The sequence below is a fragment of the Eptatretus burgeri genome, chromosome 9 (genome assembly GCF_056783735.1).
Source record: "Eptatretus burgeri isolate ZD-2024b chromosome 9, Ebu_testis_v1, whole genome shotgun sequence".
Classification (NCBI taxonomy): Eukaryota; Metazoa; Chordata; class Myxini; order Myxiniformes; family Myxinidae; genus Eptatretus; species Eptatretus burgeri.
Window position 1 is genome coordinate 7,861,031 of NC_140969.1, and position 26,847 is coordinate 7,887,877.

The 26,847-nt window shown below is 39.6% G+C and overlaps 1 long non-coding RNA gene across 1 annotated transcript in view; it reads right to left on the reverse strand.

Moving 5' to 3' along the window:
* Positions 1-20,788: 20,788 nt before the first annotated feature.
* Positions 20,789-26,847, reverse strand: part of LOC147019484 (uncharacterized) — a 21,861-nt gene continuing 15,802 nt past the window's right edge. The window contains exon 2 of the long non-coding RNA XR_015061430.1: positions 20,789-23,894. This is a non-coding gene — a long non-coding RNA (uncharacterized LOC147019484). The remainder of the gene's footprint in view (positions 23,895-26,847) is intronic.

Sequence of the window (26,847 nt, forward strand, 5' to 3'; positions counted from 1 at the left end):
GGATGTAAAGAAAAAAACGAATATCCTTGAATGGACTGAAAACTTTGATGGTTATCAATTGAACAATGAAAAAACAATTTACTATAATCTCAAAATGATATGTGGCTCAGGAGGTGGTCAAACAAGAGCATTAAGAGAAGTTTATCATTTCGTAATGGCACAAAAGGGGTATCTTAAAAAATATAAAGATTCAAAGGTTTTGTTTTTCAATATTTTAGATGGGGATTATTGTGCAAAGAAAATTACACTATTGAAAGAACTTGAGAATGAACAAATCTTTATAGGTTCAATGAGTGAGCTGTTCAACCCCCAGGTGTTCAATTCAATGAGGTTCAACCTCCAGGTTAAAAGGGGAGACAAATAAATATACCTTGGGATAAAAAGGGGGTTTATTTTTAGGGAAAAAAATAGGAATCGCTGAAAATCCCCCATTCATTTACATGGGGAAAAGTGAGCCAGAACCAGTATATCCACCCTACTTATATCTATTGAATTTAACTTGAATAAAATAAAAGTATTACCATTCTTTCTGATGGAACGACGAGGAAGTTGAAAGTATGATTGACTAAGATAAATACAATTACAAGAAGAATGTCTCCCACTTGTGTAGTAGCTGTCCATTACCGTTTGGTTTCTCTCATTAACACAATCATCAAAGATAACGAGGTTCTTTTTTGATTTATCCAAATCTTGGGGAGAAGGTATATCATTCGTATTATCACTAAGAATACACGTTATCAGTTTGGTTTCTTTTTATATCTGTGTATCACAATATAGTTGTATTATATCTTCAAAGTTATCATCATTTAGATTGTTTTGAAGTTTAAATAAACCGATTATATCTTCTTTTTGAAGACCAGCATTAAAACCTTGTGAGAGTAGTTGATACTCAGGTTGAAAACTCGACTTTGTGAAAATTATTAAATTATCATAATCTAAAAAGTTGGGAGTCAGGAGCATCTGCAAAAGTAAGTAGGGTTTTCCACATCTGCTTGAACCAACTACGAGACATCTTAATGAATTTGGAAGATTTATATGATTGTTAAATTTTATCTTATTTTCCCAAATGGGTAAAAAAAATCATTCATTTATATGTTTGGAAAACAGGTCATTTAAATTATTATTGGCTTTTTTAGAAACTCTATATTTTATCCTAAGTTCGGGTTTAATTTCAAGATAATCCATTATTTTATTTATACAATATCTTGTGTTGATATTTCCCTGAAAATGTCAATCGTGAATAATATATAACAACAATCCTTTGAACATTTCTCTAATACGTTCAGTTTCTTCCATTGTAAGGAAAGGTGTGTGATTGCCCTCATACTTTACTTCATTTCTCAAATCAATCTTGTAAAGTAATTCATTTTTGGTGTAAATCTAAAATAATTATATTCCTTTTTATAGTTTTTATTGTCATTAATTAGACGATAATCACAGAATATACATTGTTTATAGGCTTTTGACTCTGTGTTTAATCCCCGTCTTTCACAGGCAGGACAATTCTCAAATTTGTCATACTCGTTCGTGCCCGTAAAAAAAAAATATATATATATATAATAATAATAATAGTAATAATAATAATAAATAATTATTCCAACCGCAAGCAACAAACAACAACCACGCAGGCCGTTTCTTCGCTCTCGCGTGCCCGTACGTGCGTGGCGCGGAAGTTCGCATATCACAGTTACGATGATTCGCAATTTAGGTTTTAATGGCCAATTATTCAATTAGTGCCAACGTATTTTGCCTTTTCGCAATGTCATCGCAATTAAAAACAAAAAGAGAAGAGAAGAGAGAAAAAAAAATTACTTCCTGGTTCGGAGCATACCAGCACTCTTATGTTACCGAAATTTATGCACCGTCTCATATGAAAACGATCATAACTTGTGGCATTGTGTTTATCTATAAATGCGCATAAGAAATCGAGAAAATATTAGAATACACAAACTCATCACTATCCGGAAGTCCGTACATTGTGACCCATAATGGGGAATGCAGCTGAGCTTCCCTTCCCCATCGGCCACGCCCATGTAACAACGTGTCTTGTCATTGGTTTGGTAAATAAATGGCCATAACTTCGGAAGCACTTGTCCGATTAATATCAAACCTTGAAAAGGCACATCCTCAGATCCCCAGCAATATACCTGGCAAGTTTCAATGAGATCGCACCAGCGTTTGTCGAGAAACAGCGGTCACAGACAGACACACACACACACACATACACAGATTGCTGGAATTATAGATAGATGGAGAATCAGGGAATTCAAGAGGCTCAAAATCTAGCATATTTATGAAGTAAAACTTTACTCAAATTAAAATTCATCTTCGGTACTTTCAGAATCATCTACAAAACTACTTTCATAACTATCGTTTGAACACAAACTCTCGGTATCATAATCACTCTCATAATCTTCAAAATCTTCAGTTGAATAATGACTCATATTTAATTAGTAGAAAAAAACATTGCCATCTATATCTATATACTTTTTTTTAATTAACAGATTCAACTATGAAATTTTTAATATTAAAGGTAATTTTAAAATGATCCTTAACTACTACTGAACGAAATGTCATTTCACCTCTTATATTTACATCCTTTATTTCATCAGGATTTACATCTTTAGGGTTGTTGCAAAAAATACAAATTTCTCCTTGCATATTACAGATGGTCTTATCTTTTCTTTCTAAAGCTTCATCCAAAAGGTTTTTATTTTTTGATACTTTTTCTTGTTTCATTGCTTTTTCTAGTTTTGAATATATCACCAAAAGGAGAGGAGAAACTTTTGTTAGAGATACTTTAATTGATTTTCTTCCAGGTATACTAAAAGCCCTTCCACTGAAGGAAATTGAAGAACTCATATTATTCACCATAATTGTTTTTATCCAATAGTCGTTATATTTATCTTTGTTCAATTTAACATGCTTGACATATTTCTCAGTATCTTTAACAAATGAAGAGATTGATTGAAACTTGTCTTTTGTGTCTTGAAACATTGTATATATTAAGTGAAAAAAGTTGGAGAATAAAATGGTTTTAAGCACAGATTCAGCTCTAAATTAAACAAAATTTTCATCAAGAAAATTTTAGTTTAAGCAAAGTTTTATTCTATAAATATGGTGAATAGAATGTACTGCGATGTTTGTAATCACGAATATAAATATTATAAAAAACACCTTCAAACCAACAAACACACATTCAATCTTTTCAAACAAATATCTCCACTTGACCAAGAAACAAAACATTGTGATAGATGTGATCATGATATTCTTAAAGAAAATTATAATAAACACCTTCAATCACGCAAACACAAGAACAATAAAAAAAAGGGAAGCTAAATTCCCCCTTGAAAACACTGATGGGACATTTAAAGGGCATATAAAAATAAGATTTTTCGTTTTCAAGACCCTGGGCCATGTTCAATCATGGAAGCTGTTGATATGGTAAGACAAAGTATTGAAACTATCATTAAAAACACATTAGGTGAAATGAAAACTTTTAAGTTTTATATGGGAGTAAAATTGAAAATGGTAAGACAAGACGATGAAGCTACTCCCTATATGAGGACAAACCCACACCTTATCTCATCATTTCAAGTTTTTATAAGATGTGATGTTTACGATGATCTCCAGAGACAAGAACAAGATGTTGATAACACTGTAGTAGGTAGTGGATTTACGATCACAAAAATAATCTTTTTAGATATACACATCTTAAAATCAGATCCTCTTCAAGCTTCTTCTTATATTGATTTACCAAAAGAGATAAAACTTAACAAAGCGGTTGTTAATATTCAAAACAAAGATAATAAATGTTTTCTATGGTCTGTTCTTGCTCACTTACATCCTCCACAATGGAATCCTGAAAGGGTTGAACATTATAAGAAATATGAGAATGCATTAAATGTTAAAGAAATAAAGTTTCCAATGTCATTGAGAGATGTTCCTAAATTTGAGAAAATGAATAATCTCTCTGTTAATGTATATGGATTAACGGATACAGACAAACTTCAGATATTAACAATTTCAAACAACTATAAAAATGATGAAACACACATTGACCTTCTCCACTTTACTTCAGAGGAAAAATCACATTATGCTTTCATCAAAAATTTCTCAAGATTAACCAAATCACAAATATATAAGAGAAAATGTAAAACGTATCCTTGTAAGAGATGTCTCAACTCTTTTCACACAGAAGAACAATTAAATCAACATTCAAAATATTGCAGTAATCATAAATCAACCGTAATCAATTTACCAAAAGCAGGTTCAAGCATATCATTCAAAGATTTTAACAAATCTATAAAACATCCGTTTGTGATATATGCTGATTTTGAAAGTATCCTTGAAAAGATAGATACTGTTTCCCCAAATCCAAATAAATCATACACAAATAGATATCAAAAAACATACTCCTTGTGGTTTCTGTTATTATATCAAATCATCTGTTGGTGATGAATACAAGTAAGAACTTTATAGAGGAGAAGATGCCTCAGAGGAGTTAAGACGATTGGAAAAAGATTGTATGAGACTAAGAGAAATAATGGTCAAAACCTATAAACCAATGTCATTAACAAAGGAAGAGGAAAAGGAATTTAGAGAGAACAGTACCTGTCATAGTTGTGATGAGGAAATTGAGGGAAAGGTCATGGTTTGGGATCACGGTCATCTTGCTGGTAAATATAGAGGTCCAGCTCATTCCCATTGTAATCTTAATTACAACCCTCCAAATTTTATTCCTGTCTTCACAACAACGCTCACTATGACACACATCTATCTGTAATTCCAGCAATGTGTGTGTGTGTGTGTGTGTGTGTGTGTCCGCTGTTTCTCGACAACTGCTGGTGCGATCTAATTGAAACTTGCCAGATATATTGCTGGGGACCTGAGGATGTGCCTTTTCAAGGTTTGATATTAATCGGACAAGTGCTTCCCAAGTTATGGCCATTTATTTACCAACCAATGACAGGACACGTGCTGCGTCGGCGTGGCCGATGCACCATTTAGTTACCAATCACAGGACACATTGCTGCGTGGGCGTGGCTGCGTAGGCCGGTGCACGGCCGGCCGACGATGACGTCATTGTCCGTGCTGGTTACGATGGGGATCAATCGGTGCCTTAGTTACCGTGGGGTAGGAGTGCCAATGGTAAATGGCAGCGAATGTCATGGCAAGCAAAGACAGGCAGGTAAACTTGATTTTAATTAACTCTGTGTGTAAGTATCACAGCAGTCGTTACTTCAATGCAAGCGATAATTCGTGGAATGATGTGAACATTCCGTACGGGCACGCACTACTTTTGGATAGTGATGACTTACTGTATTCTAATAATTTCTCGATTTTTTATCTGCATTAAGAGATAAACACAATGCCCCAATCCAGTCATCATTTATGAGAGCGAAGGAATGGCCTGTGGTGGTTTGAGTTTTTTTTTTTTTTGCATGTACGGCCACGCACATATGGGCACGCGAGAGCGAAGGAACGGCCTGTGTGGTTGTTGTTTCTGGCACGCGGTTTGAAAGTTTTTTTTTTGTATGTACGGCCACGCACGAATGGGCACGCACGTACGGCCATGCAAGAGCGAAGGAACGGCCTATGTTTTTGTTTCTGGCAAGCAGTTTTAAAGTATATATATATATATTTTATTTTTTGCATGTACGGGCATGTGAAAGCGAAGGAATGGCTTGTGTGATTGTTGTTTCTGGCACGCGGTTTGAGTTTTTTGCGGGGGGGGGGGGGAGGGTTTGTACGTACGGCCACGCATCTACAGGCATGCACTAGTCTATTCATAAATGAACTTTCAAAGACATTCGGAAATATTTTCGCCATTCCAAACACAGATCAAAAATACATCTCATTCACAAAAACAATTTATACATCCCCCATAACCCATATCAGATTTCTTGACACATACAAGTTTATGGGAGATTCATTATCTGAGTTAGCATCAAATATTAAAAACTTCCCGAGTCTTAAATCATATTTCTCAAATCAAGAAGAGATTGATCTCCTATCACAAAAGGGAATATATCCATATGACTATATGGATTCATTTGAAAGTTTTAAAGAAACACAACTTCCTTCAAGGGAAAGTTTCTATGGTAAGTTGAATAATACTCATATTTCTGATGAGATTTACTTTTAGCGGCTTTAAAAGCCAGTTAATATCCCGAACGCACCTTGGCGGTCAATGGAGAAAGTGACGCAACGAGCGGATTGACATTCGAACAACGGGTATTTATTTTTACACGTAAGCAGTCAATGAATGGGGATAGGGGACAAAACATGAGAAAAAGCCTACAGCCGATCTCTGTATTTTTTATACAAGCGAGCATGCACTTAACAACAATTCTACTTATCAGACTGGTGCCACAAACAGACACATGCACACACAGACAGAAATGGTGGCAATCGCCTTTATTTGTACCCCCCACCTTGGAGGGAAGGTGAGCTGGAAGTAAGGGTCTATCTCGGACATGGTCTTCGGGGCCGAGCTGGACCCCTTGCACGATCCGGAGGATCCAAGCTGGCGAAGCCGGCAGGGCGCAGCTGGTCGGAGAAAACACGCATTGACCGACCGAATCTCCTCAGTTCTCTTGCCAATCTCAGAGCTCTCGTCAGCCGCCTCAGAGCTCAGTGGATGCTCTCCTCAGACCTCCTCAGGGCTCTTTCGACGCTCTCCTCAGAGCTCCCGAATCTCTCAAGTCCGACTTCTCCACTTCTTCTCAAGAACATCTCCTGCTTCTCTCCCGAACAACAACTCCCTTGCTGACACTCCACTTCTTCTCAACAACAACTCTCCCTGCGTCCCAACATGGTCTTTTATCTGCCCCGATGCGCTTCCCTACCCCCTTCCCGACGCGCGGGGAAAGTTCCTGGGGTAGGAGTTGATAGTTGTTTATGCCGATCTGAGAGACCCGCCCCAACCGTCAATCCTGTTTTTTTTGGGTGGCTTTTTCTGGGAGTTTTGTTCTTTCGGAGCATACTTTCGTAACGGACGTGGAGAATGTGGCTCCTATGGCGGTGTTTGTGGAGATTGCGTGGTTGTTGTTGAGATGTCGTGGTTGCAGTGTGGTTGGCACTGTGGTGGGGATGGCATGGTTGTTGAGATGCTTTTGTGTTGGTGGAGGTGGCGTGGTTGTAGTGGTGTTGTTGAAGAGATTCTGTTTGTTTGAAATAAAAGATAGAAAAGAATAACGGCGAACTCAAAGATTCACAGCCCGGCACACGAACAAGACCCGTTATACAGCGGTGGGGAAATCTAACACTTATCGAAATAACTCATCTTCGGGGAACCTGAATGGTGTTCTGTGAATTTCCACCACCGTAACTATATATATACACACACACACACACACACACACACACACACACACACACACACACACACACACACACACACACACACACACACACACACACACACACACACACACACACACACACACAACAAGGAAATCCAACAGGTGGAGACCATTCAGCCAATCATGCCTGGGCGAACACCACACCAACCCAAGATCATTTTAATTAATGAAAGAAGAAGAAAAAAAATTGTATTTTTATTGTTTCTTTTTTGCTGTATTGTTTTTTTTTTTGTAATTTTTTTAATTTTGTTTTTCTTTTCTTTTCTTTTCTTCCCCTCGAAGAGGGGGCATGGGCTAAGTTAAAAACACACATCAACCACACAACCCCTCTTAACAAGACCCCCACCAACAGCACTCCATACAAAATCACCCATAAATACTACCTAAAACTACCTAAAAGTCTTATCAACATCCCCATACCCCTCTATCTCCATAACTTCCAGGTACCTATGCAACCTATCTAATTCAAATTTAAACTTGTCTACTTTTTCTGCTGCCACTACCATTCCAAGGTGACCATTCCGTGCATTAACTACTCTCTGAGTGAAAGTCCCTCTGCCTTACTACCATCTTAACTCTCCTCTTCTTTACTCTCAGGCTATGGCCACACATTCTGTCACTGTCCACTCTGTTGAATAATTCAACTACACTTATTTCATCTATACCTTTCATTATCTTAAACATCTCCATCATATTTCCTCGCAACCGCCTCCTTTCTCGTGAATAAAGCCCTGTCTCCTTCAACCCTTCCTCATAGCCGAGTCTAGCTCGGCCCAGAATCAATCTAGTAGCCCAACGCTAAACCTCCACTCTGGCATCTATGTCCTTCCGTAACTGTGGTGACCAAAACTGCACACAATATTCTCGATGTGGCCCTCACTAAATTCCTGTACAATGTTAACACCAACTCTTTTGATTTACAATTTATCCCCCTCTGAATACAACCTAAAACCCTGTTTGCTTTACCTATAGCTTCCTGGCATTGTGCTGCCTGCTTTACCTCCCATATCTATGACCACCCCGAGATCCTTCTCCTATGTTACACACAAGAAAATTACCCCTTGCATACTGTAATCTCTATTTTCATTGTTCTTTCCCATCCCCAACACCTTACACTTTTTTTTTTTGTATACCTTGTTGAGGCTCGTACGAGAGCAAACACACAACACACAGCAAGGGGGCATGAGACAAGAGGGGCGGGAGTGGGAGGGACAAAACAGTGGGGAACAGACACATTAGGAGATCTGTGGGAGGGAGAGGGATGGGGATGGGACGGGGAACATGGGGAAGAGAAGATGGACATTACAGGGACTTTCAGGAAGGAAAGAAGGTGAATTGAAGGAAGTGGGCTTGGGTAGATTATCGGGGGTAAAAAAGATCGGGGATTTGGATGGGGGGTGATAAGAGGTGGTGAACAGCTGTTTTGAAAGCCTGGAGGGAAGAATGGGAAAGAATAGAGTGAGGGAGCTTATTCCAAAGGTGGGAAAAAAGAGGAATGAAAGAGTGAAGGTGAGCAGTGATTTGTGATTTTGGTAGTTTTACCAGAAGGGGGTTGGTGGCGGACCTTGAGCGCCCTGTGGAAATGTGGTGGGGACAAATCGCAGAGAGAGCGGGGGGGGGGGCAAAGCTGGAGAGGAGTCGGGAGAAGACAGAAAGACCACCGACAAACCTGCGGTGATTGAGTGAGAGGCCCAAAGACTCAACTTCATTGCGGGAGATGCCGATGATCTTAAATGCCCTGGTTTCGACAGCGTGAAACCAAGAAAGGTGGGAGGCAGGAGCACCAGCCCAGAGGGGAGAGCAGTACTCCATCAGGCTACGGACAAAAGCTTTGTAAGTGGTCAGGAGCTCAAGAGGGCCGAGGAAGGACTTTGCACGACAGAGGATTCCCAGTCGGCGACTGGCTTTTGAGGCGAGGTTGGAAATGTGACTTTCCCAGGGAAGGTCATGGCAGATAGTGAGACCCAGAAGATTGAAAGAAAAGACTTCCTCCAGAGGATTTTTGAGAAAGTGGATGGGGGGGGGTATAAACAGTCCTTTCGGAGAGACATAGTGAGAGTGTGAGATTTGTCTGGATTGAAAGACATGTTCCACGTGTTGGACCAGTTTGTGATTTTATCCAGATCTGCAGTGAGCGAAGAAGCTGCTGCTTGCCGGTCTGAAGGATGACAGATGGTACGGCAGAGGGTGGAGTGATCAGCAAAGAGATATAGAGGATTTTCTAGAGAGTCGGAGAGATCATTGATGAAAACCAGAAAAAGAACAGGGCCCAGAACGCTATCTTGAGGAACTCCAGCCTGCACAGGAAGAGGGGATGAAAGAACTCCATTTAGGGCCACACGTTGACTGCGACAGGAAAGGAAGTCTGCGAGCCATGAGTGGAGATGGCCTTGGATACCATGGGAAGAGAGTTTGGTGAGTAGTGCAGGGTGCCAGACTGTGTCCAAAGCACGTGATATGTCCAGGGATACGGCTCGGATTTCCTGTCTGGCATTGAGGACCTCCATCCATTGATGGGAGAGCAGAAGCAACATATCCAGGGTAGAGTGACCTGGTCTGAAACCAAATTGATGATCGGAAATCAAGCCATTCGAGAAGAGGAAGGATTTCATGTCTGAAGTGATGATGGATTCCATAACCTTGCTGATGATTGGGAGAAGGCTGATTGGTCTGTAGTTATAGGGATCTGTTTTTGCACCTTTTATATGCAGGGCAGTGATGTTAGCAGATTTCCAAGCAGATGGCAGATGACCTTGAGCAAATGAGAGGGTGAATAGAACAGAGAGAGGGTGAGCAAGAGCAGAAGAGCAGGCTTTGTCGACATGTGGGCTGATGCCGTCTGGACCGGTTGCAGAATCTGAGTCAAGGTTTGAAAGCAAGCTCTCCACCTTGTTAGGAGAAAAGGATACAGAGTCCAGGGACAGTTGGGTCCGACTGGGTAAAGTGGGTGGAGATAGTGATGGGTTTAGGACACAAGATTTAGCTGCAAACACCGAGTTTAGACATTCAGCTTTATCACGTGTGGAATCAGCAGTGCGGCCATTTTTGGTAAGGGGGGGATGGAGGGGGAACATACACCAGAAACAGATTTGATTAAACACCACCAGGATTTTGAGGAGGGAGAGAGGTTTGAGAGTTCAGACTTGAGATGAGAAAGATGTTGTTTTCTGACTCTCCTGAGGGGAGATACACACTTGTTCTGAGCTTTATGAAAGGAACTGAGATTGCCCTCAGTTGGGTTTGCTTTCCATGAGGCAAAGGCAAGCTGTTTCAGGACAACTGCCTCGCCACAAGCTTCAGTAAACCAAGGGCGGGAGGAAGGGTAGGACAACTGAACACGAGAGGGGATAAATCTGTGCATGAGGGAGAGCAAGTTTCTTTGAAAGAATTCCCAGGATGAGTTGATGTTTGAGAAAGTAGTGATAGGAGACCTAGTTCGGTCTCCTATCACATTTTAGGCAAGGAATGAAGTGATAGTAAGTTTGATGGCTGCTCGGAGACCCTGCCAGTCGGCTTGAGTGAAATGCCAGACTCGACGGCGGTGAGGTGGTTCTCTGATAACAGCCAGAGAGATGTACACTTTGACAAGGACGTGGTCAGAAGAACCAATTGGAGGGAAAGAAGAGCAGCAGATATTATCAGGGAAATTTGTCAAAATCAGATCCAGAAGAGATGGAGTACCATTGGTTGAGATCCGGGTCGGGAAGTTGACCGATTGAGTCAGTCCCAACGAGAGGGGGAGCACTCGGTAGAGTGCAAAACCTCGGCCGCCAATACTGCTCGGTCACTCAAGTGAACCTGATATCCTATTCGTTCAATTTGACGTCAACAGTGCTCAGAGTTATAGTTTGCAACTTTCCCTTTTACATACTGAATTCATTCATCATAACAAGATTCCTTGAGACAGAAATTGATTTTGCATGGGTATATCCACCTGAAGTTCCAAAATCAGCCGCAATTATAATTTTGGCATGTTTTTTTTTTGTTGGAAATCACTTATAACATGTAGAAATGCAAAAAAAAAATCGAAATTTGGTTGAAAAAAAATTTGCTAATTTTTTTTTTCTTCAACAATTTTTTTTGGGGGCGGGGGGGGGTTAGAAATCACTTAAAACATGTAGAAATGCAAAAAAAAAAATTCAAATAATTTTTTCAAATTGGCCACCATAGCGGCAATATTGGATTTTGGACCAAGTCCAAAATGTAATGGCATGATCCTTGGACCAGACCTAACCCCCCCCCCCCCCACCAAGTTTCGTCGAAATCCGTCGAGGAGTTTTTCCATAATACTGTTCACAAACAAACAAACAGAAAGGGGTGAAAACAGTAACCTCCATCCATCTTCGATGGTGGAGGTTAATGAGTCACAGAAAGCTTTTGCTGATGTGCCATGACAGATGAGAGACTTACCCACACCTCGCCAACTGGCATGATGACAATTGAAGTCGCCACATATGAGGAAGAGAGAGTTTGGATGAGAAGATAGAAGTTGGTCCATGTTTTCGGATAGTGAGGTGGAGATGGAGTTATCACTGTTAGGTGGACGATACAGTACACATGTAAACATGAGGTGGGAGTGGAGGGGAAACCGTAGCCAGAGGTATTCCTGGGGGTGTGGGGGAGTGAGAGCAGTGCATGGAGAGTGAGGAATAGAGTCTTTGATGAAGAGAGCAACACCTCCACCAGGAAGAGGCTCAGGTCTGTCATACCGGAGGAGGGAGTAACCGGGGAGAGAGACTTGGGAGTCAGACACATCTTGGGAGAGGAAAGTTTCTGTTAGGCAGATTAAGTCTGGTTTGTCAGTGGCAGCCTGTATGGAAAGATCTGAAAGGTTTGAGCGAAGGCCCTGGATATTTGAGGTCCACACTTTTAATGAAGATGTAGGGGAGGAGGCTTTGGGTGCAGGGGGTGGGGGGGAGGGGGAGGGTAGGACAAGGGACGAGGTGGGAGGTAAGGAGGGTTGTTTAAAGAGTGTGGGGGATTGCAGAATAGCTAGGGGAGGGGCCAAATGAGGAGGAGAAAAGGCTCTGTGGTGCTGGGGTAGAGAAGGGAAAAGAGAGGGGGAATAAGGTCGTTGAGGAGGTGGAGTGAAGAGATGGAGGTGCGAGGGCAGTGGAGGGAGGCAGCTTGGTGGATGAGAGGGGGGCAACTTTGAGAAGGAATAGTGAGGGGGATGAAAGCTGGGAGAAAGGTGAGCCGGGAATTTTTGAGAGAGGTGGGAGGGAGGCTTGGAGGGAGAAGAGTGGGATGGTTGCTTTGAGAGTGAGAGTGGGGGGTGAGGGGTGAAGGGGTGAGTTGGCACTGAAGTTGGAAAAAGAGAATGGTTGATGGAAAGCGAACATCCATAGCAAAATGTGGTTTTGAAAAGTTTTAGGTCATGGATGCGATTTAACACAATTATTGATGGATGCAATGAAGGCGAATTCAGAGAATGGAGAGAAGAAGCGCTGTAATAGTTGGATTTTTTAGGCAAGGAATGAAGGAGAGGTCGAAATGAGAGCAGTCTGTTAAAATAGCAGAAGAGTAGTGCATTGTGAAACAGTAAAGAGTACCACATGTGTGAGAGAGGAAGATGAAGCATTACAAGATCGTTTTTGTTGTTATTATTAATGTTTGAGAGAGTTTTCAACAGATTAGGTCATGAAAGTGTTGTGGAAAAAAAAATCGAGGAAGAAGACGAGGAAAAGATAAGAGGAAGAAGAAGAAGCAGCATCAGGAGAAGGTTCGCTTGTTGTTGTTGTTGTTTTATTTTTTTTTTGAGATAAGAAATGGAGATTAGTTGGGAGAATGGGGGACATTAGGAAAGTGGGGAGGATGGAAACTGAAGGTAATGGGGAGAAAAAAAAACGATCGAACACTGAGGGGAACCGATAGGCCTCAAGCCTAGGCCAAGGCCTAGGCCTCAAACACCCGGTAAGAACGTCGACAAAAAAACTCACAAAATAGCACGATTTTTGAAACAAAACCGAACTAGGAACACACAGTAACATGTAGGTGAGAAAATTAAAGTTAAAACGGGACAAATAACGACCGGAAACTTAACTTTGAGAACGTCAGCAGAGAGCCCCAAAGGAGACCTCTTGTCGCTCCAAACCCGGAACCGGAAGTGAACACTGACACTTGCTCAGGTTAAATTCCATCTGCCAATATTTTGCCCAATCCATACAAGTATCAATACTTTCCTGTATCTGTTCACCACCCCCTCTGCTATCCACCTCACCTCCAAGCTTTGTGTCATCTGCAAATTTGGAAAGCTTATCTTTACCCCACTATCCAAATCGTTGATGTAAATAATGAATAGTAATGGTCTGAGAACTGATTACTGAGGTACCCCACTACTTACATCCTCCCACTCACAGCCACTCTTTCCTTCCCACCACGAAGCCAGTTTGCAATCCAATTATCTCCCTGGCCACCCACTCCAGAATCCCTCACTTTGGCTAACAACCTCCAATGTGGTCCCTTATGAAATGTCTTCTTAAAGTCCAGATATACTCTGTCCACTGCCTTTCCCTCATCCACCCAATCAGACACTGCTTCAAAGAACTCCAAAATATTTGTTAAACAGGAACTACCTTTGGTAAACACATATTGACTACCTTTAATGAGTTTGTATTTATTTAAATGGTTCCTCATCTGGTCCTTAATTAATGTCTCCAACACCTTCCCCACAACTGATGTCAAACTAACAGGTCTATAGTTTCCCAATTCATCTCTGGATCCTTTTTTTAAATAATGGTGTTACATTTCCGACTCTCCAATCCTCCGGTACCTGTCCTGACTCCAGTGAACAATTGAAAATATCCGTTAACATCTCACTTACCTGCTGAGCCACCTCCATCAATACTCTCGGTTGCATACTATCTTTCCCTGGAGCCTTATCTACTCTTAGATTACTGAGCTGTTCCTTTACTTCCTCCACTCCAACCTAGATCTTCTGTAAAAGCCCTTCCTCACCTCCTTCATAGATACTCTCAGCTCTTGGAAATTCTCCTGACTGTTCTTGTGTAAAAATTGAAGAAAAATACCTGTTTAATAAGCCTGCCATCTCACTTTCATCACTAACCCCTCTCCCGGTGCTCTTCCTCAATGGGCCCACACTGGTCCGAACCTGTTCTTTTCCCCTGATGGACTTCAAGAAAGCCTTGCTATTATGTTTAATATTCTTAGCCATGTCCTTCTCTTACTCTCTTTTGGCTTGCGGAGTGATTTTCTTCACTTGCCTCTGTTTACTCTGATAGTGATATAAATCTAACTCCAGTCCTGTTATTTTAAACCTAATAAATGGCTTCTGCTTCTCCTTAATAGCGTTCCTTATCTCACTGCTCAACCACCCTGGTCTCCTGTTTCTAATTTTACACCTCATTGGAATGTACTTACTCTGCGCTCCACACATTTGGTCCTTAATGGTTTCCCATTTCTCTGATGCTGATTGTCCTGTTGTTAGAGTCTCCCAATCTACATCACCCAACTCTCTCCTCATACCCTCAAGGTTTGCCTTCCTGAAATCTAATAGCCTTCCCCTACTGAACTCCAACCCTCAACAGAATCTTTGCACACACAATGTTATGGTCACTTGCTCCTTAATGCTCCCCAACCTCCATCTCCTCCATCATATTGGAACGTCACTGAAAAGGAGGTCTAACATTGCAGTCCCCCTCGTGGGCTTATCTACAAACTGGGTTAAAAAGCAATCCTGGACTAAAACTAGGAAATCTACCCTTTCATCTGCTCTACCCTTTACCTGTTCCTGGATCCAATCTATCCCTGGCAAGTTAAAATCCCCCATAATCAATACTCTCCCCTTACCACGTGCCCTTTTGAATTCTTCATGTCCTCCTCCTCCCTCCGCTTCCTTCACACACGGAGCTCTATAAAAGCATCCTTCCAGAATCTTACTGTTTTTACAATCTCTAATCTCTACCCACACAGAATCCTCAACATTTATTCATTCCTTAATGTCACCCCTTTATCTTGATGCAATGCTTTTCTTTTACCCAGATTGCTACTCCTCCTCCTGTTCTCTCCTTCCTATCACACCGGTACACCTTGTAGCCTTCTAATCCTGTCCTCCAGTTACTCTCCTCCTTTAACCATGTCTCACTCACTGCAACTATATCGTACTCCTCGCTCTCTAATTTGGCTTCAAGCTCTTCCATCTTATTATTTAAACTTCTGGCATTGGTATAGAATATATTTAACTTTTCCCTTCCTGAATTTATATTTTCCTGTGTGGACTTACTCATCCCAATTACTTCATCTGTTTATTCCTTGATAACCTCCCCACCCTCCACTGACCTAAAAAAAAAAGACTGAATTCCTTCCTCAATTCCCACTGCAAACTTTGCTCTCCCCTTTCTATTTAACATACGGCCATCATTCCGGAAACACTCTCTTTGTCCCCTAAATGATTCCCACTGCTTCCTAAATGTAAAACCTTCCTCCCTACACCATTTTTCCAGCCATTGGTTGATGTCTATTGCTCTGCTCATAATTTCTTTATTGTTTCCTAATCTTGGGAGGATCCCAGAAAACATGACCTCACAACCCTTTGCTTTCAGCCACTTAGCCAATATCCTGTATCTAATTTTTCAAAACGTCTGAGCAAACTTTCCCTCCATCATTCACACCGAGGTGGAACACAACCAACTTCTGCCTGCCATGACCCGATACAATATCGTTTACCCTTCCTTTAATGTCCCTAACTCCTGCTCCTTCAAAACTGCACAGAATTCTGTGTCTGCAATCCTTCCTACAGAATGTAGAATCAACATATTTAATAACCTCATCACCCACAAAAACCCCATACCTCATTTCTACATACATATATATATATATATATATATATATATATATATATATATATATATATATATATATACATATTGCTGCACCTCGGCCACTACCCAGACCCGCTGCACCTCCACCAATGCCCATATCCGCTGCACCTCCACCATTGTCCGTCCCCGTTGCACCATCACTGCCGCCCGTCCCCATTGCACAGTCTCCACCACCCACCCCCGTTGCACCGTCACCATTTCAAATAACTTCAGCAAACTCACTCTCCACAACAGCAACCAACGATTATCTATAAATTTCTCACATTCTGCTACTTGCTGCAAATTATCAATGTGTCCCTTCAACCCGGTAATAACCTTCCTCAAGTGGACGATTTCCTCACACTTCCTACATTAGAACCCTCTCCTCCCCCATTGTTGACGTGGCCCACATTGAGCAACTGTGATATTTTACGTACTCCTCATCCTTTCTCCTTCCCTCTCTATTTCTAAATTTCTTCCCTCTCTTTTATACATATGTATAAAATATATATGTATAAAATGTATATATATATATATATATATATATATATATATATATATATATATATATATATATATATATATATATACATTTTATACATATAATATATATATATATATATACATATATATATATATATATATATATATATATATATATATATATACATACATATATATATATATATATACATATATATATATATATATACATATATATATATATATATATATATATATATATATATATATATATATATATATATATATATATATATATATATATATATATATATATATATATATATATATACATATATATATATATATATATATATATACATATATACATATATATATATATATATACATATATATATATACATATATATATATATATATACATATATATATATACATATATATATATACATATATATACATATATATATATATACATATATATATATATATATATATATATATATATATATATATATATATATACATATATATATATATATATATATATATATATATATATATATATATATATATATATATATATATATATATATATATATATATATATATATATATATATATATATATATATATACATATATATATATATATATATATATACATATATATATATATACATATATATATATATATATATATATATATATATATACATATATATATATATATATATATATATATATATATATATATATATATATATATATATATATATATATATATATATATATATATATATATATATATATATATATATATATATATATATACATATATATATATATATATATATATATATATATATATATATATATATATATATATATATATATATATATATATATACATATATATATATATATATATATATATATATATATATATATATATATATATATATATATATATATATATATATATATATATATATATATATATATATATATATATATATATATATATATATATATATATATATATATATATATATATATATATATATATATATATATTGAAATATACATACATATATACACTGATGAGCCAAAACATGATGACCACCTGCCTAATATGCTGTTGGTCCTCCGTGTGCCACCAAAACAGCACCGACCCGCCGACCCATGGACTCTACAAGACCCCTGAAGGTGTCCTGTGGTATCTGGCACCAAAACCTGAGCAGCAGATCCTTCAAGTCCTGTAAGTTGCGAGGTGGAGCCGCTGTGGATTGGACTTGACGGTCCAGCACATCCCACAGATGCTCAATCGGATTGAGATCTGGAGAATTTGGAGGCCAGGGCAACACCAGGAACACTTCATCATGTTCCTCAAACCATTCCAGAACAATATGTGCAGTGTGGCAGGGCACATTATCCTTCTGAAAGAGGCCACTGCCATCAGGGAATACCATTGCCATGAAGGGGTGTACCTGGTCTGCAACGATGTTTAGGTAGGTGACACGTGTCAAATTGACGTCCACATGAATGGCCAGACCCAGGGTTTCCCAGCAGAACATCCCAGCCTCCCCATTCCCTCCTCACGCTGCCTCCCCTTTCGTTCTCCTGCTGCCTCCCCTTTTCCTCCCCAACAACCTCATCTGACTCCCTTTATCTCCCTTCACGCTGTCCTCCTCCCCAACCCCATACACCACTATACAACTCTCTGGAGGTCACAGAGAGGAAGGGGTGTCAAAGAACGTGCGAATTGGACAAATTAAAGCTGTTTTTTGGTTGTTTTTTTTAGCAATCATAACTGCTGCTGCTTTGATCAATTCTGCAATTTGTTTCAGGTTAAGAGACTTCAGAGCTTATCGTCGGTGTAGAAATCAAACAAACACATGAACACCATCATGGCATTTTTGATGATTTAAGGAAAATGCCCTTCCTTCTCTCACGCTTAACTCCTCCCAAAGCCCTCTGCCCCCCCCCCCAAAGGAGGTCTCTGGGCAGTGTCCGGGAGTTGGTTGGTATGACCTGTTTGAATGTGCTGTTTTACTGTTTCCAATTTCATTCAATCCTGTGCTAACGCCAGCATAATCCCCCACCCCTCCCCCCACGCTTTCCCTCAAATCATCCCCATCAAAAGCATGTCACTTGCTTTGACATTCGCACTTTGATTTTTTTTTTTATTTTGTTTTCTTACACATCAGGACTGATCTCCTATATCCATTCTTGGGAAATTGTAAATCAGTCAACATTACAGCATTACATTAGAAGAGTGCAGAAACGGACCCCTTTAACGACAGTCCAATTAGCTTCCTGTAGTTTCAATCATCAGCAAGGTCATGGAATCCATCATTGCCTTCAAAATAAAATCGTTCTTTTTCTCCAACAACCTCATCTCAGATCAACAACTTGGATTCAGACCTGGTCATTCTACCTTGGACATGCTGCTTCCACTCTCCCAACAACTTGGTAGAGGCCCTCAATATCAGATATGAGATCAGGGCCGTTTCTCTGGACATATCTCGAGATTTTCATACAGTTTGGCATTCTGCGTTGCTCTCCAAACTGTATGCCTATGGAATCCGAGGCCAACTCCACTCTTGGAATACTGACTTCCTCCACTCTCGAAGCCAACGTGTGGCTCTCAACGGAACCCTTTCTTCTCCTCTCCCTGTCCAGGCTGGAGTTCATCAAGGCAGTGTTCTGCGCCCTGTTCATTTTCTGGTTTTCATCAATGATCTCTGCGATTCTCTGGTGAATCCTCTTGATCTCTTTGCCGACTCCACTCTCTGCCGTGACATCTCTCATCCTTCTAACAGACAGGCAGCAGCCTCTTCTCTCTCCTCAAACCTTGACAAATTCACAAACTGGTTAAACAAAATTTGGCTTATGTATCCACATTGTCCATCCTTTGTGTCCTCCCTTACCCCTCATTGCTACCTCCATCCCTTGTTTGTCAGTGTCCAACTACTTTGTCCCTCCACCCTGCTGGTGTTGTTTTCCCCTTTCTCCTGCTGTTGCCTTTGTTATGTTGTGTCCTTATTTGTTCTGTGTAATCATTCTTCCACGAGCCGAGACCATGTTTGGGAAAATATAACCCAAACACGGGAACATTTTGGAACAGCACATTTAAGATGCCATTTAAAAGTGAGTCACTGATAAAGCTCCGCTCAGACTGTCCTACAGGCAGGTTCACCAGGTTCATAAATCACCAACCAGCATGCAAATTGCAGGTGGATGTGTTCACCTCTCGTTCCCTATCCTTCTGGCGGGTTCTTTGATGGTTAGAGGCCGCATCCTGTTCCAATATACTGAATATATATTTGCAAATTTCCACCATGCCCTGCGAGTTTAACTCAGAGAGTTACATTTGAGAACATGGAACTTTATTCCTAATACATATATCTAATATATAAAGCTCTTTCGCACCCCTGACCGACTCACTCACTGACTGATATTAAAGATCGGCACCTTCCAGGTGATGTAGAAAGCTGAAATTTTGTGTGCCGACAGACATTGAAGCCCATACACCAGGAAAAAATCACAGAACTGTCGGAAAGCATCCGTAAATGAAAAAAGAAATAAATAAATGAAAAAAATCAAATGCAGGTGAGTGACCCAAGACAATGGGGAAGCATGGTTCGTATACTCACACAATGTGTAAGCACACCCTGCCAGTAGGTTATAAAAGTCTTATTCTGCAGAGGATGGTGCTCACACTCAAGCTGTTTATCTCAAGTTCAACGTCTGATGGCTCGATTATTATTTACCAAGATAAAGCATACGCGAAAGCTCCTCAAAGAGTTATATGAATGAGACACTCAAAATAGTTCATGAAACTCCAACTATTATATATTTTTAATAGACACGTTAAATGTATTAGAAAAATATTTCAAAGTTGTGTACAATAATTGAATATAAATCCTTGGATTACGAACTTGTTGAACTCACGACACAACAAAACTTGGAACAGTAATGATAAAACATCAATCAACAGTTCCATTTATACCACTGCTTAATCAATCACTGGGATTTTAATCATAAAGCAAAAGAGGAAAAGAAAAAAAAAAAAAACACCAGTCCAAATGTTTTATTCATGAAAAACACCGTTGGGTACATAAGGCATTGTTTATTTGTAAGCTGATAATACATGATAAGCAACCGCCAAGAAACCGCTTTATGATAGATGCAAATACTTAGAATTGTGGCACCGAGGTGTCCCTTCCCACCTTATTCACACGTTGCTCGCTGCGATGATGACGCCAGCGTCCTTGCAGGTAAAACAAATCAAATAGTCAATGTGGTTCAGTTTATCCCACACCGTCTGGTGGCGTTCGGTGACGACGCCTTGGCACCGTCTGCAATACATAGCTCTCGCATTCGCGAAGCGGACACCTCCGTAAAGTCGCATCACGAGTCGTTCTTCCTTCCATAGCATTTGTGCTCCAAGGTTGCGGACACGGGCAGAAATAAACCTTTTTATGGCACTTAGAGGAGCGTTTTGTGCAAAAAAAAAAAAAGAAGAAGAAATAGAGGGAATTAAAAAGGAGTAACCAATTAAAAACCACGTCACAGGTTGGGTTGATCTTCATTTACGTAAAAAAAAAAAAATTTTAATCATTATTCTTTTGTATGCAGCCTGTGTGGCTGCTGATTGCATCATTGCTGGGAATGCGGCTGTGCTGTTGATGCAGTGCCCGTTATCAGTAAGCTGGTACTCATTTTGCCAACCTCGGAAGGATGGCAAGCCGAGTTCAAGCTGCCTGGTGTTATTTAACGGCGTGACAGGGACTCAAATCAAGACCTTAAACCAGCCACCTTAACTGTTAAGCCAACACCAGGCTTACACAAACCAAATGAAAAGTAAGGAAAACAAAAAAAAAACGGAATATAAAAGGAAGTGAGAGCAGTTATACATAACAGCAAGTGGGAAGCACCACTATCACAGGTAATTGTTTCAAAATGAGAAAGCAAACCTTTTTATGCAAATTTCTTTCAAATTAATTTCAGCTTGCCAGGTGCAAAGTTTGGGAATTATTAATATTTTAACTGACTGAGCGACTGGTAAAATCATGATGGTCTTCTCATTAATAGGACAGGTGCAAACTTGGTAAAACAATGACATTGAGACCTTAGTGCATTATATTGGTGTCATCACCGTCCTCACTGTGAAGTCGATGAGGAAGTTCCATCGCAATCTTCCCTCCAGGGCTTCAAGCAAGCTCATGTCATCCTCAAACCTTACTTGGGATCCTTTCTTTTTATTACCCCCATTGATCCAACCTAATAACCCAAACCCTCTTTACCTGCAGGTTGCTAAGTTTCCTCTCTCCCTCTCTCTCCCTCTTTTCCTGTTTGTTCATTCCCTTGCTTGAGTCCAAATGTGGTTCCTACTGCTCTCCTGTCAGTTCATTGCCTTTCTACGTCCAATTACCTCACTCTTCCATGAGCCTCGATCGTGTATCAAAAAATAACAAAAAAATAAGAAGAAATCCAAATAGATCAAGATGGGCTGAATATGGTGTTATCACCTGACAATCAACTCAATGAGGCAGTTCAATCTTACTTTCCCTTCTGGGGCATCAAGCCGATAGTATACCGCCACTTCAGGTCATCCCCCATCCTGACACATGATCTTTATTTATTTACCCTCCATTAACCCCACCTAACCTGACCCTCTTACTTGCAGGTTACTGTGTTTCCTTCCCTTCCCTTTTCCAATCGTTCATTCCCTTGCTCTTGTCCAGCTTTGGTCTCACTGCCGCTCTGTCCGTTCCTTGCCTTTTTACCCTCTGGCATCTTGCTCTTCCATGAGCCTCGATCTTGTATAGAAAAAGAAAGAAAGAAATCGAAACAGGTTAAGATACATTTAACATGGTGCACCTCACAATTGACTTGATCCAAATAGGTCACGATAGGATGAATATAAAGTCTTTTGGTTCCTGATGAGCATAAACCTCAAACTCTTGTCATGGGTACCCTTATGACTTGTACATGAGGACACAGGAGTAAGTATTCATTGAATGGCACTATTTGCACACTGAATGGTGGTATAAACTGACAACACATCAAAATACTAGACAGCAATAATAACAGCCGGTTGTCAGATCTTTTCAAAAGAAACGTCCAAAAGCCCTTCTCCAAATAAATCAGCCTCTAATACTTGTCATGATCTTTTGACGTCTCCAGTAACTTGGAGAAATCACCAGTACGGTTCCCAAGACAGACTGGGGAGAAATAAAATCGGTGAAAATCGCTCGCAAATCCATCAACCGCCCCCCACCCCCTTCCCTCCCCTCCCTATCCTCCCCCGCCATTCTTCACCCTCCACTTCGACATAAGTACGCATATTTGATACATTGCATGAGATTGCTTTCCCTCTGATGTGACGTAACAATTCTTCAAGTCACCTTCTTCATACGAAAGTACAACCTTTTAGTGATGCTTATATTAGCTATTTGCGAATCAGGTGTGTAACTTGCAGCTGACTATGAAATCACAATGGAAGCACGACATGAGCTGGAGGAGCACAATTACATGGTAGTGCACATGATTAACATAGAAAATAGGTCTTGTAATAAAATGGCCTCTTGATATTTACAGCAGTCACACAGGGAGGGCAGCAGCTGTTCAGAGAGCTCTCCATAAATGCTTCGCGCGTCGTCGCCATTGCTGCCATACTGCATAGCGGTTCGGCAGGAACTGACGAATCCAGCGTAAGGAGGCAAAACAAGTCGTCGTTGAACGGTCAGTTGGTCAGAGTTACTTGTGGATGCTAATAATGAACTTTGACCATCAGAGGCACTGCCCCACATTATAAAGCTTTTAAAAAGAAATCACTCCTTGTGCCACTCCTGCTTTAAGTTCTTCTGGAAAACATCCAAGGCATCACAAAAGTAGCTCTCAACTGTGACAAATTTCCACTTAACTGGACCATCACCTGTATACAAGCACAATCGACTCTTGGCAACCGTGAAATGCAAATGCAACACACGTCGACGAGAGATTTTAGGTAATACCCTTGGTTTGGGTTTGCCTTACACATTGTCCATGACCTGGTGAGGTAAGCTCATGGCTGAACCATTCATAAATAATCCTTTCTTGTCACGGCCTTTCAATAAGTAGGTAATAAGTTCACCCTTGCCCTTCACGTAGACGGGTCCACGTCGCAGAAACTGGAAACCATAGTCGTTCAACACCATGTACGTTTCCTCAACGACCTGCAAACAAACAAATCACCATAGAATGAATAAGCATGAATATAAGTTTCATCCAATACGGTGATCCCTATCATGAGATATGATCTCATACGAGCAAAAATACCCATCCCAGGTGACGGGAAGAGTTTAAGTTAATCGATCAATTCAAATTATTATTTCTTGGATTTTTAAAAGGTTAATTGTGTTGCACTCATAGTTTGACTCAGACTCAAAGCTCTGAGCTACTTATATACCGTCCACTGCAAAATGGTGGTGAAACATCAGGTGGCAGAGGTTCTATTTGTCTAAAAAGAGGGAAAAATATATCGATTTTAAATTGTGTTGTCACTCCATGAAGATCTGAATTGAATCTACTTTCATTCACATGTTCCTGTTTATTGTAAACATTACTGAAAGGGACATATAAGTGAAAAGATATGAACTATTGCAACAAGAAAAGTGAAATGAAAATGCCAAATAAGCAATCAACAGCTTTTCAAACGCAGCGTGGGAAGCGACCACCATAACTGGGGGACAGGTGGACACATGGACAGACACCACAGTTTGGTACAGTAAACCCTTAAAAATTGCAGGTTTGACTATCGCAGGTTTTGACCAATCAAGGGGCAACCTATTGTGTTCCGATTTAGCTATCGCGGGACTTCATTCCGACCAATCGTGTTTTTTGAGCTGAGATGAGTCATCCTTTGCATCAGCGTGTATGGTTATCTCACATTACAAGCCTTTTGGTGTTTCTCATGCAGCGTTAATAATGGCGCCCAAATGTAAAACGATGAACAAAATCAAATGCACCGAAAGGCAGACAAAGGTTATGACAATGTGCAAAATTTTTTTTTAAAGATCGAGGTGTGAGAGAGGTTGGCTCGAGTTGAAAGTGTTGCACCTGTGGGCCACCATTATGGGATCATTTATTGACTGTGTGGTATCTCCGTAAAAGTGAGTCAAATATTTATGAAAGTGTTGCCACCAGCGCTCTGGAAAGCGCAAAAATGTCATTCCAGTTCTGTGATCCTTGTATTGAAAGGATGGAAAAAAGCCCTTAATGTTTGGATTGAGGACCAAACACAGAAAAAAAGTGCCTTTTAGTGGTCCGGTGATGGGGAATGAATCATTGCGGATTAACCAACGTTTCTACGAGGCACCTAGGGCCGGAGACTCCAGTTCAACTACAGCTACCCACAGGTTCCACGCCAGCAAGGACTGGTTTGAGAACTTCAAAAAAAGATGCGACCCACATCATGTAAAATTTGTTGGGGAAGCAGCATCGGCAGACCATGATGCTGTGGAGAATTACCTACCACGGCTCATAGAACTAATTGAGGCAAAGGAATTTATGCTGGAGCAGGTTTTTAACGCTGACGAAACAGGATTATTCTGGAAAAAGATGACATCTTGTACCTTCCTGTCCAAGCAGGAATGATCTTCTCTGGGGTTCAAGGTGGCTAAGGATTGTCTTACCCTTCTCCGATGTGGCAATGCAGCAGGCGACTTTGTCATCAAGCCAAAGCTGCTCTTCCAATTGCTGAATCCTCCTCGCCACTCCCCACTTTAACACCACCATCATCATCATCCCGTGCTAAGTCTTGTGGTTTATATTTATGGAAAAGTACATATCGCGGGTTGAGAGACATAATGTTGTAACTGCATTTTTGGCGAAACCGAATAAAATGGCTCTCATGTCTAACAAAACACCATTTCGCGGGTTGAGAGACATAATGTTGTAACTGAAAATTTCCCATTTCCTGCAAATCACTAATGAAAGATAAATGGTGTTTTGTTAGACATGAGAGCCATTCCATTCAACCTCACCAAAAATGCAGTTACAACATTATATCTCTCAACCCGCGATATTATGTTTACCCTCACCCACCTCACTGTTTTGTAAAAATCACCTTGCTCTTTTGGAATAAATTAAAAAGGTAAAACTCTTGTGATTTTTGTATTTATTTTTAACTGTATTTATTTTATTTACCTGTTTATTTCACTGTTAACATGCTTTTTATTGATTTCACATGTTTATTTCAATTGTGATGTGCTTATTTTTGCTGCCGCCCACCTTCCTCTTTACGTTCTCAAAGTCCAGGAACTTAACCCCCTTTTTCCCAGAGGAAATTGGTTTTAACTATCGCTGCATTTTCCAGGAATGTAACCCCCACAATATTTAAGTGTTTACTGTGCATATATATATATATATATATATATATATATATATATATATATATATATATATATATATATATATATACATATATGTATATATATATATATATATATATATATATATATATATATATATATATATATATATATATATATATATATATATATATATATATATATATATATATATATATATATATATATATATATATATATACACACACACACACACACACACACACACACACACACACACACACACACACACACACACACACACACACACACATACAGTAATACCTTGACATATGAGTTTAATTCGTTCTGTGACCGAGCTCGTAACTCGGTTTGCTCGTATATCAAAACAATTTTCCCAATTGAAATTAATTAAAATACCATTAATCAGTTACAGCCCCCCAAAAAACACCCTAATTTCTTTGTTACGTAGTTTTAAAAATGAGAAATGTATTTATAAATAATAAATACAAAACATAACACAAAGATAATAAAATAGAATATAAGTAAATAAACTGGTTTTATAAAGCATATTTACCTTGGAGATGAGACGACTTTGGCTTACAGAAGATTCTAGTGGAGGTGGCGGTGGAGGAGATTTCAAGGTCTCATCACACTTTATCGCAAAACGTAATTGATACAATATATATTTTTTTTATTTTCGCTTTATCGCAAAACTTAATTGCTCCAATTTTTTTTTTACATTTTATTTTTTTTATTCCCTTTGCCTTACACTTAATTGCAACAATTAAGTGTAACGACCCTTAATTGTAATTAA